Source organism: Heliconius melpomene, chromosome 1 (assembly GCF_056956725.1).
Source record: "Heliconius melpomene rosina isolate 202511_hmr_F chromosome 1, ASM5695672v1, whole genome shotgun sequence".
NCBI lineage: Eukaryota > Metazoa > Arthropoda > Insecta > Lepidoptera > Nymphalidae > Heliconius > Heliconius melpomene.
In genome coordinates, this window is record NC_140389.1 from 13,016,084 (window position 1) to 13,029,619 (window position 13,536).

General features: G+C 32.5%; 1 protein-coding gene across 9 annotated transcripts in view; it reads left to right on the forward strand.

Annotated features, from left to right (window-relative positions):
- The window catches only part of mbl (splicing regulator muscleblind), a 198,570-nt gene that overhangs the window by 103,711 nt on the left and 81,323 nt on the right, over window positions 1-13,536 (forward strand). For 4 of the 9 annotated variants that reach the window (XM_085187713.1, XM_085187745.1, XM_085187737.1 and 1 more), the window contains exon 1: window positions 8,970-9,165. The exons of 1 other annotated variant lie outside the window; for it this stretch is intronic. The gene's annotated coding sequence lies outside the window, so the exon portion shown is untranslated. Of the gene's footprint in view, window positions 1-8,965; window positions 9,166-13,536 lie in introns of those variants that run through there. 4 more of the 9 variants (XM_085187784.1, XM_085187765.1, XR_014878110.1 and 1 more) reach the window with 4 other exon arrangements.

Below are 13,536 nucleotides of genomic sequence, written 5' to 3' on the forward strand. Positions count from 1 at the left end.
TCTGGCCTTGTCATGATAAACAAACCAGTTGCAGTAAATGAAGAACTTCAGTTCGACATATATAGAATATTTTCGGTATCTAAATAAACACAAAGTGAAGAAAGAAATTACGTCACATAAACTAATTTAACACTGCACAGCGGACCCAGAGTGAATCACTACACGCTCCAGACCATTATGTGGCACTTTGTTACAGCTTCAGGTTTGGCTGTAGAGCACCCGTATGTCGGGAAACTTTTTCACCCTCTTATGTGCATTTTAAAGTTACACCAAAAAAGGAAATCTTTACAGTTACGGTTAGTGAGTATATTACCAGAGCACCAGTCATATCGCCTTGTCTAAAGTATTCAGTGCAATTTCAAACAAGTTATCCACATTACTGGGTATGATTTCGTAGCTTAATCAAAATGTATGTTAATTTAAGATTAACTTTATCTTCTTTTACTTTCAAGGATTTTACGTTTAAACTGTAATATGATTATTTTAGTTTATTAACGTTTACTATTTTAAACATTATGAAACTGATTTCTAAAATATGACAATTTTAAATCTCACAACAGCAAAAGGAAGGAGCTTGAAAATTTTCTTTAGGAATATGAAGCACTTGACTTAGGAAAAGAAAAATACGGGTAAAAATAATAAATAGCGGTATAATAGCGATCTTCACGCGAAAGATTAGCCACAAAAGCCGGAGGCTTACCAGTATTTATAAGGAGTGTTAGCGCCACGCCAGAGGGCGGATCCAGCTACAATTCGGTGGCTCGGTAGTTCGTAAAAAATATTGATAAAAATAATAAAATAAAGCCCGAACTTAGGGGATAAAAACTTTATACGTTGGACTAGTTATTACTGTCATAAGGCAATATATTATTTATGATCATAATAACAATTTTTACCAAAAGAATATTAAGACTTAAAGATCGAGTAATTGACTATGACCAAAATTTTGTGCATTATTATTTTTTTCTACAAAATTTAATATATTTTAATTTTATCCTTAAATAATTACTCGTCGTCGAACGGAAACTTCACGTTTAATACTTAATTAAATAAACGTAAAAGCTTTCGATGATTTTTCGGATACAAAAAAAAACACGACGAATAAGTTTTAATATTAAATAACTATAACAAGATTTCCATTGACGAAACGCACTCGTATAACGATAATGTAATACCTAATAAAATAATTTATTTATAATATCCATATTATTTATTAGTAAAGTATTATAACAAGTTCATTAGTATTCACAATCGAGAAAGCTAGGTATGCCCTAATTAGAACTTGCGTGCTCTTTGTGCTTTGATTTATTAATAAAAATGTAATACAGCCTATGAAATAAAATTAATAGAGATCCTTTTGCTATATGAATATTGTTTGAAAATTATATTTGTATATGAGATTGAATATAAGTGAAATGTTACAATAGTACACTAAAATTATGTATTAAATACGAGTGGGAATCGAACCTACAATGGTCGTGTTAACAGTGACCCGCTTGAGCCTTATAAAGTATTTGTTGCAAAAGTTTAATTAAATGATTGCCGCAAGTTCTTAAAGATATTCAGGTTAAAAAGCAATTAAACAACCGCTACGAAAGCAAGAGAGTTCTTTGAGAAAAAAATAATTAAACCTTTTACGCTTACTAGTTTATTTTGCTTATTATTTCATAAGAATATTAAAATATTTAAGATGATTCGTTAAAGTAAAAATAATATGCAGTATCTATTTACGATTTGTTCATGGTAGACGACTCCAAGATTATAATACAAATCATACGTATTACAAGAAATGGAAAAATGGTCTAAACTATAGCTTTCTGCGATAGACCAACCAACTTCCGGAAGCTATTTAGAACCTACTTACATCAGATGCTTTCCATTAGTTTCAGCAGCTGTTAGATATGTAGTATTAACTTATATTAATTAATTTCTCATAATTTAGAAATAATATCTAGATAGAAAAGACATAGGTGTCTTAGATAGATATTATATCTAAATTAATAACGTAGGCCTTAAATGTTAGCATACATTTATTCGGCATATAATGAATATATGTAAATAATATATTTGCGCAATATATCTTTCTGTTAAATCTCAAACATATATAATAATAATTTATTTGAGTATATAATTTTGTTACAAATAAACAAACCCACTGTTTAAGACTGTCCCCATATCGTAAATACGCCGCCCTGGCCCGACCCGCTATAAAATAACTTACAGTGGCCAAGGACAATTGCTTCATCAGAGTACGTATGCCCAAAATAAACAATGCGAAATAACTAAGTGTCTAGAAGGAATATGTTAAATTAATGCATTATTTTATGTAAAATTATTACTGTTAAGGTTGTAAACAAGACAGATTGTGGGTTCGTAGCGCGCCATTAAATTCCGCCACCCAGCACTCACAATGCCTCCAGAATTCGGTGGAAAGTGGGAGCGGAGTGTTTTAACACTAGGTAAATTGCAGAGGTGTATGATTTTGTCCCAAATATGTTGTACCTTTAAACAAAATAGTTCGTCTGCTTTGAACTAGAGGAAATATTAAACAATTAGTTATTGCGTTCTCACAAAATATATGAATACTAGCGACCCGCTCGCGGTTTCACCCGCGTGAACTATGTTATTATTCATTTCTGTCTCCATGACTACGTCCTAGTGACTTCCATGCAAAATTTGAGACTTCTAGCATTTGTAGTAACGAAGTTTCATGCAAACTTTCGACCCCAAAAACAACCCCTTAGAAGTCGAATATTGCAAATTCCCGTCTTAGCGAGCACCTACGTCCTATAAGTAACTCCTATGCAAAATTTGAGATTCCTAGCACTTGTAGTTTCTGAGATTTCGTGATGAGTGAGTGACCTTTCGATTTTATATATATAGATTATATATTTAGAATTATTTATATGAATATTCGTAATAAAAATACTACATTCAACTATAAAACATAATTCAGAGCTTACAAAAATATTTACATTGAGTTTTTTTTTATTTCTAGAGAAAGGTGACAGCTAATTCCTAATTAAATTATTTCCGAGCCCTCCGGGTGCCGGGAAGTTGGAAACAGCGTAGACAAATATATTTTAATTCTCTTAAGCTGCGAGCTGCGCTAGGTTTGTTTATGCAACAAATTATAAGCACGTATTATATCGAGATATGGTCTACAAAGAAAGAATATAGAGTTTGACATAAACTCTGTATTAAATATAAATAAAAATATTTATTATTTAAATATAAACTCTATACAAAGAAAGAATATAGAGTTTGACAAAAAACTGTATTTTTTATATTTATTAATATAATTATATATTTTTTTTCACCTCTACTCATTATTTCGCATATAGCAGCGTAGGCCACTGCGTACCACCACAGAACCTAGTGTCCACCACCAACCCACGCCGTTCCCCACTTTCTTTTTGAACCCACAACCCATCGTATTTAGAACTAGGATAGATTTATTTGCATAAATTTTAAAGAAAATTTCAGAACGGAGTGCATCCAAAGTAAGTTCTGTGTGAGTCTCGAAAATGGGTTAAACCTCACTTACGACTCGGTTTTCAAAACGTGATACTACTTACGATTCTTAGTACACCACCTCTTTGCAGTTCTGCTGGTTCATACGAAAACGTGACCAATACCAGCTAGCGACTACTCTTTAAATTTTTAGATGCAGATGAAACCAATACCACTGTCGTCACTCATTTGCTAATTTCCATGATCGTGGAAAATTTTCTGATCTGTGAATATCTTCACGCTATATTAAAACAAGCAGACCACGAGTCTGTACTAGAGTTGCGGATTTAAAAGACCACACCCAACCTATTGCGTATCGTTCTTGGATTTATACTAGAGCATGTACATCACAGAAAGATATATAAAATATACTATCCACGTAATATCAAAAAGGAAATCAATAAAATTTATTACTTCTTTAAATTTTCAAATTCCATTTTCACCTTAATCACTATAGTCAATTAACACAACATCATTAATCGATAGAGGTCATCGGCACCACACGCATCATCCGTGGTCGAACCCCTCAGAAAGACTACCGCACATTATGCCCTGAACCCCTTAGGAATTCTAGGAAAAATGCAAACATTTTTAATTTTACATGGGGTTGCTAACCGCAGTTAGTATTTTTAAAATAGAATCTGTCGTGTTTCATTTAATATAATTAATAATGACTCATTCCTATTACTTATATGCATAATTATCACACCATACATTTATTAAATTTTGTATATTCTGTTTAAATTTTAAAAGTTTAGATAGGAACAGAAATTCAAAACTTCTTTCCCAATTTTCTACCAATGGCCATTAGGATGAAAAATGTAAAGTAGATTTGAAAATGCATTCGAGATATGTGTTCGAAAGAATGAAATTTCAAACTCAACCGGCGCGTCGCGGCGGCTCCGAGGCTGTATCTTCCCTGCCGGCTACTTCTGTGAAACTACTTCATGTAGACTAAAAACATTATATTATAGTATTGTATACGACTAAATGATAAAAAAATAGCGTTCCTTTATTATTTAGTCTTATTTAGGAGTGAATTCTAATAAACCACGAAACATGTATTCAATTAAATATTTTTAAGAGTCTATATTTCAAATTTTATAATAATCGGTGGCGTTTTAAAGATTTTTTTTTTCATACAAACTTTCAACCCCTATTTTACACCTTTAGGGTTAAAATTTTTCAAAAGCCCTTCTTAGTGGATGTCCAGATTACGAAAGTAAACATCTGTCCAAATTCCATGTTTCTACGCACAGCGGTTACGGCGGTCTTACCTCAGTCAGTGAGGACAAGTCCTTTTATATTTATATAGATAACAAACTTTTAATTTTAAACTAATATAAATAAATATATTATTATGACGAAGATGTTTCAAGTAGTTAACATAATATGTAAAAAAATTACAATTAACATATAAGTCTGTTAATTTGAACATCTTACATAATTATTACAATATTGAGGTCAAACACGAATTTGTATAATGGGAACATCGATGGTAGTTTGTTCTGTGGACAGCAAACAATGCCTCCGAGAAATATCACAAGTGAACATGGTGTCAACAGGTTACTTGAGTCGAGTTGACAGTCTGTAATTTGGCGCGGGCGGAGTAAGTTGCGGTCCGGACCCCTCGCTTATTTGCAAGCCCACAACTAACTTTAAATTGCTCGGACTAATGTATAACGTGCTTGACGTTACAGTTCTTAGTTTGTGACCGCCCCGAACGACTTTCTAATGAAACTGAATCCACTAAGTATATTAAATTATACTTTCCTTTTGTACTCCTAGGTACATATAAATATATTGCTTAAAGTAACACCTACGTGGCATAATTCTGCTTCGAATAATCAATACGCCCAGCCCAAAATTACGCAAGGCCGTATATGAAAAAAATCGTATTAATTATAATATCTCATAATAGTAGCTATAAATTAATGGTAAAAATTTTGCAATAACATACCTAAACGATATTGTGGTGGTAGAGTCATCATCAGGGATCATCGATTTAGGTTCTCACGAAGCGGGACCTATGTGAAACAATATTATTTGTAAATTTTAAGCATTTTAATTTTTGTAATATTACATGTAATAATACTACTAAATATTTTTCTTATAAAATTTTAATAAACCAATATTAAGGTAACAAACATTAAATGGGCGATATAGTGGACATATTTCTTGGTTGAGTATAGGCTGCGAAACTTTAGGTTTCTTAGTAATTCCGATTCAAAGATATACCACTCTGTTTTTTAGAATCATTTAAGTCCTTTATAAATTCATCATTCACGCTCAACATATTCTTTAATAGGTTAGAAAATTTATTCATATTGGAGAAATATTTGTCTTCACTTAATATTAATGAGATTAGCTCAGTTCGAGTATCTGGAAGCTATTTTATGCATATCTTTTCAAGGCTGCGAGACTAATAGTCAAAAAAGTATAAAGTGGTTTTAAAAGTTCATAAATTTAAATTTGCGCTGTGGCTCACGGAACGCCTTATAATTTGCTCTGCATATCAGAAAGAACGACGCCACTCTCCGTTTGTTCAAAGCTAGTGAGTTTTCACCGTTTGGCTGAAAAGTCCCCTCGCATAAGTTTAGTTGGGAATTCAGTACATTTAGCGTAGTTTTGTACTGCGCTACATATTTCGTGAAATAACAGATAAAGTTTTTTTAATTATTTTTATTCAACTTTTTTCGAAGATAACACAAATTGATAAACTGTGAGTGTCTTGTATGAGATTTTTATCACTTTATCATAATACTATTATACCTAATGTAATTAATGCAATATTCGTAGATATAATTGTAAATAATTTAATTGTTTTATAATATGGAAAACAATATATTTTTTCTAGTATAATTATTCCATTTTATCTCACGACGCTTTTTAAAGTCTGTAGAGGCGGAAAAGAAAATCTACTTCGTAGAACTCTTCAAAGGGTACATAAGTATATTATCTATGAAAGTTGTATTAGTATTTATTTATAAGCTTTAGTAAATAGTATTGTAGAAGCTGTGATTTATAAATGTTATAGTAATTGTAAGAAGATTTATGTTTTCGTTATTGTTAGTTTTTCATTCTGTAAACAAATATTAAAGTGCTTGTGTATTATACCACGAGTTTTCCAGTGTAATATTGGGAAAAACTTGCGGGCGAGGGATAGTTGTGGGGGTCAACATAATGATATCACCGCCATTTGCGGACGACTCTCCGTCCTGAATTGCGCCCGACCACGTTAATGGGCCCAGCTATAGCGCTCTGAATATTTTAAAAGACATTCGGCGAAATTACTACAAAAATAATGTCGCTTTGCTTGTACCGAATTACCCGAGAAACGGTTTAGAGAATGGTAATAAATATTCGCTGAATCCTCTTCCCGTTGCCTCTTCGAAGATTACTTTTTCGGTTAAAAGCCAGTGTAAGTTAAAATTTACGTCGTATTCGATAGTATAGATCGAATCGAAGTTGGAATATAATGAGATCCAATGTAATGTAAATTCCCCCTAAGAGGATCTGCCAGAAAGCCCGTCCCAAATATCTACATAGGTAGATTTCGTCACGGGAGATGTTAATAATAAATGAGAATCAGTGGCAGAAGAGCACGCAAGCGTCGGCCCCGCCTTGCCCGCGCCGCCGCCCGCGTGCAGACAGCGCGCTACGTGCACGGCATAATGCACCGTTCCGTGCAAAATTCACAACTACCCTCCAGCAGAACTTGCTATCTTACATCTCATTTGGTGTTGTTTCAACAAATTTTATGTGTTCAAATTCTACAACTTACTTGTACATGTGTTTGTACGTTGTAACATATTATGTTTGTAATCTATAATGTGTTTAATTGTTACAATCCATGTTTCGATGATTATATTTTTGTAAATTGTTTTGGAATTGTTTCCAACAAAGTTAAAATAAAAATATATTACTTTTAAAATTTCAATTGAAAGCTAAGTTCTTTTATCTTTAAAAATGCTACGCTTTTCTAGTTAATTAGACATAATGAGAGTTGGTTGCAATCTTTTAAAGATTGTATTATGCAAGGTGCCAAAGTTTTAGCGTCGCGCCGTGAGCTTGGGACAAAACTTGGAAATGCACAAAACAAATTCTTAACACAGTGCTTAAAAAATAAAGGACTATTTTCTTCTGGAAAATATCTTTTAGAGTTTATAAAACTATAAATTTATTTAAAATATCTGGCCTTCTAACTTATACGTTTATTTATCTATGATTTAGTTATCTATTTCATTTAAATTCTTATTTTTATTTTACTATCATCTGCTTACTCTAAAAGGCGTTAAATAAACAAAAACAATAAATAAAACTCTAAACGTAATTTTAAATTTCACAAGGCTCATATTTGTTTTTCTAATATTCATTGTTATAGACATTAATTTTGTGTACAACCCAAGGTAGGCTGTGTCTGAAGCCTGGCTTCTTATTAACATTCATAAATATCAGTTCCCCTCCTCGCCAATTTAGTGCCTGCGCAAGACGACGCTCAAACAAATCAACTCACCCCGTATAAATATTATATTGTGTTGTACTCTTTCTTTCAGTGTTATAGACTTAAGTTGTTAAAACAACTAAGAAAAAATATTAAGACTTCTTAGTGCGCTAAAAAGAAAATACATCTTTTGCCAAATTTATTATTGTTAGGTATACATGTCACAGTTTTTTTTGTTTTAATGTTAAATCATTAGACAAATTAAAGAAATATATAAAAATATTTTGTGAAAATATCTAATATTAATATTTATATTTACTAAAAATTAAATCGAAACTTCTAATGAAAAGCTATAATAAAAAGAATAACGATATCCGAACGCGAATAAGTAAGTATATTATTTGCACAGAGAGTGAAACAAAGTTTCAATAGTATTTTACTAGATTTTATTATCTGGAACGGGTAATTTCCCCGTACAAATACGCGGCTCTGTTCATTCGAGAGCCCCAGTGAGCGCTAAATTTGAATTCATGTTACGAACGGGCTACATAAACCAATTACGGCGCAGAGCCAATGGCGGCGGCGCGCGGCGCACAGCGAGAATCGATAGCTCGCCGCGCGCCCGCTAGAGCGCGCCGCGGCGCCACCGCCGCCGTGCGCGCCCACACTACTCCTCCACGTTGCGCAGTCACGCATGCAACTTTGTACGGACGTACATTTCATATCAACGTTGTATTACATGTTGTACATTTAAAAAATACTTTCTGATATAACTGTTCAATATACACAAATTAATATTTTATTTTATTGTCTAAACAGTCTCATTTTTTTTTGTAAGTAGAAGCAAAAAGAAAAAATACAAAAAAATAGTTTAGAATGAATGAGATTTATTTAAATAAATATCCAAAGTACAAAATGTCATTGTGCTTATCAAAGCATAAACATTTAAAACTGTAGCACTTAATATTAAATAACAATAATTTATAGACGTCATTACAAGGCCACACCGGGCATGCGCTCGTAGTCAGCTGCTGCTTAGCTTGCTGTTTCGTATCGCGCTTCTTGCCCGCTTTGAATGTTTTCTGTTTTATTTAGTTGTTTCTGTGATGTAAACCAATTTTTTAAGTAAAATTTATATATTTCGTTTATGTGAAAGATATTGTGCCGTACAATAGTGGTGCCCGCACACGTACAACAGATAAAACAAGGTAAACGCCTTAATATTTTTGTTTGTCGAGAACATAACCTCTTCGTGACCACAATCTCCAATGTTTCTTTACAATTCTGTAGTGAAATATGAATATATTAAACGTTATATTGTCACATATTTAATATTTGAAACTAATTTATTATATTTTACAATGTTTTATTGTTTCATTTGCGAAATTTGGTTATAAGGAAGTATAGTTGCATTGTGACAGATAAGACAATATATTTTGATAATATTCGGATGCTCGATTTAAACATAAATAGGATTTAATTTGAATATATTGAAATTCACATTAGCACTGTTGCTGTGCCACAATATCATAATGTGGTGCAAATGTTGACATGAAGTGAATCACCATGACAATGCCAGCTTGATAGAACAGTGACTTTGTGTGAAGTCCCATAGGGGGCGCTAGTGAACATTGAACTGCAAAGCTAAAGCGCTTGAAATATGCAAACTTGCTAGATTTTTATATTTTTTGTCAAATTAAAAAAATATTCTAAAAATGTGTATTTAATGCTATGACATTTAAAATTATACGATTCATATTTTATTATTATTTCCTACCGCTACATTAAATGTCCTATATTTAAAAGTTTTATATTAATTCCCTTTATAAACTTATAACAACTTAATTACTCAATCTGTATTTACAAAAATATGAATTGGATTTTCATATAATTACGCCGCGAGTTCTCCAAAATAAAATTCTATAATTTATAATATTATGGTTTCATAGGGTTTGACGGACATATTAATTATTGGCGCCAAATTATTTTATTTAGTCAACGTCCACGTTAATTCCGTTCTGATTATGTCACAACAATCGACAAGCGGAACCCGTAGATCATTATTCCGATATTCAGTATTATCAACAATAAATTAAGAGTTGAGTAAGATGTCATTTCTCTTTTTTCAACTTAATTAAAAGATATGTGGTAACAAAATTGACAATAGTACCTTGTATCTGAATTATCAAATATAAACAAGGAATTTCCATTTATATATTTTTTTTCAATACAACCCCTGGTTGGTTCCAAAAAAATTTTAACAATACGTAGGTCGTAGTCAATTTTACATATTATATCGCTTATTGCGGACGACAATTACGTAAATACATTTAAAAAAACGCGTTAAAACTCTTGATTCATTGTGACTGCGTTCCCTAGAATTAAAAAAAGTTCACCATTGTTGCACCAAATGGGCTATAAAAATATTAAGAATTTCTTCTACGTGTATAAATGTATATATAGCCTTTATATAGATGGCAGAGGTTAACTTTCACAATACAGCAATGGCTTTTGTAACATTAACTTTAAACCGAAAGTACTCGTAGTGCTATGATAGTCTCTCAAAAAAAAAATATTAAAACAAATAAAGTACATGATTATAGGATTTATCTACCCTATCTCATAATTGATTGAGTCCTAAAAAAATAGACGCATTCAGCAAGAAATGAAAATATTAATAAATAATAATTGTTTCCCTCGAGTGGAAATGAAATCCATAACCATCGCATACATACAGCTTGTGTTCTGCTCCACGACGGCCTAAGACATAAGAAATGTATCTTGCAAAAGTTAAGCGAAGTCTTTTTAGCGTAGATCGATGTCTTGCTAGGTTACTTAAATACTTATAGGATAAAGCTGCCTTGCCAGCCGCCTAGACGTACGATATAGGCTGAAAACTATATAGATGACTTAAGTCACTTGATCTAAGTTGTTTTAAATCACATAGCAACGAATATTTTTTATAGAAATGAGTAAAAATACATCTTCTTAGACGTCCAAAAATATGCTATTACCTTTCATATGTTAAAATGGTTTTAAAAGCGATCACTATAGGAACAATCGCCGCTCATGGTTATTCGAAACGCTAAGTGCACACGAGTGGCTACACAACGTTAGCAAATGTCGACTTTTGTCCGAAATGGCCGTCTCGTCAACCATATTCCGTTTAATGTCGCAATATTGTGAGCGTCGGCGGCGGCCGCGACCGGGCGCATGCATTTACATACATTAATGTGGACGGAGCACATGCACTCCTCTCTGCGCGTGTGTGCTGTGTGTGCACTGTGTGGGCTGTGTGTGCTGTGTGTGCGCCCCGAATTAACTGTAATTGAGCTATTCGGACAGCGGCGTGCGACGCTCTGTTGCCTTCCTAGTTTGGCCGTTTCAGCTTCAATCCTTAGTCTAGCACTTTTCAATGTGCACCAAGATTTACGTTTTAAATGCTAAATGATTACATTGCTAAAGCTTGCGAGAATATTTGCTTTTTGAGATAGTTACTTGCACTGCAACTGTTGATAGAAATATTTCTTTTTAATATAAAAGGTTTAAGTATTTTTGTTAATAAATCGAAAACCTTCGTTTTTCTATTAAACATTTTACTGTTTTGCATTTTATTTCTATCTATAGAGATACCATATTAGGTCTTGATAACTGACAAAGGACAACATTATAGGATATTCATCTTCACCCCTTTTGGGATAACAAACAGGGCGTCGGAATTTTGTTATTAGCGTTACTGAGAGAATGGGTACCTACCTCCTGTTCCCGTCGCACACCTGACTGATTGATAGCACTTCTTTGCACTACGGGTCGAGCTTGTAATCGAGCCATTAATAAACCTTACTACCCTCAACTTTATCGTAAGGATTCATTACATTTAATGGTGTAGCAATTGGTTTAAGTGAGAAATAAATATTGGTACATATAGCAAATATACTGAAATGTTAAATAAAACGATGTTTTTATCTCTTTATATCGGTCTGATTGTCTCTTTATTGGCCTTGCGGTTGGAAGGTCGATACAAGTTCAGAAAGTAAATCCGGTTTGACATTTGTCATTGTAATAATTATTAAAGAAACTGACAGCTTCTAATTTATAATGTATAACTATTCATAATGCTCAATTCAAATCCGAAGGCAGTTTTATTAACAGACTAAATATCAATTTTATTTGAAAATGTCTATTGAGAATGTATATTGAAAACGAACACGTATTATTACCCTATTGCTTTAGTAATTTAACTCTAATAAAGCCAACAACCATTGACTTCATTAGTCGACGATTTAGGAAATAAGCTTAGAAATTATTTTATTTGGTTTCCAAATTATCTGACAGTAGGTCGAGCTAATGTCACCCGACGCTTGACAAAGCGACTGTTGGCACGGAGAGGCTTTGCGAGCTTCTACGTAAACAGAGAGGACAAAAAGGTCAGCAAAAAGTGATAAAAGTTTTACTTTTCTCGTCGTTTATATTCTAATCGACCAAATAATTACATTGTTTAATGTTATGTGTGAAACATTCTTTAAATAACTCGATTTCATTTTGTAAAAAAAAACAATTACGCCTAAAAATAACATTAAGTGATGGAATTTTTAATCGAGTTCTGTAAAAAAAGGAGGTTATCAATTCGATTGTATTTTTTTTCTAATATTATACTACTAAAACAAAACAAATTAAGGCATTGAATGAATTTAAGTTTAAAAAAAATATTTTCTTTTGGGCAAAAACAACACGATATTATTCTGCTATATTTAATTTAAAATAAAAAAATATAATCAAAAGACAAAATAGTAGTTTTTTAGCACGCGCCGCGATTAAAAGTTGACATTGAACATAGCGCCAGGTACGAGCCTCGCCTGCTATTTCTGACCCCGTGAAATATCGGCGTGGAGATCGGCCTTGCACAACTTACTTCAATTCTAATCGTGTTAAATTGCCACAACATTGCATTTGTGCATAAAATAAAAAAAAGAAAGCAGTCATTATTATGAACTATATTAAGAAATAAAAGTAATTGTTCTTCATGACTTCATACTCAGCTTATAAAAGCTGAGTCAACATTCAGTAACGATTCGATGTAATTTATTTACGTACAGATTTTTGTTAAACTTGTAAAATAGTTAATGATTTAAATATACTTAATAAAGATAATTGTTTGTAGAAATAAATATTTATTTAACTAAATTTTGTGGAATATATTCCACAGATATTCATAAGTAAATTAAATCACATATATCTTTAAATAAATCCAATACATCCCATGTATGGACATACATCTTACTTTCAGTTATTTACAATAACATCAACACAATAAAAACAATACAAAATGTAATAGCCCCGTGATGATTTCATTCGAGCCCCTAGGATTACGCTCTGGAATCTAAATTATTTGCCCGAAGACATGGTCGCGGTCGAGTACCATTCGAATTGGGTCAACGACAACACAAAAGGTGTGGCGCCAGATAAGCGACGTATCCCGTCAACCAGCTGCTGTCCGACTCTAATGAAACAAAGACCCTGTGAAATACACCATTTTATTTTTATATAATTATTATACAAGCTTTTATTTAGTATTTCTA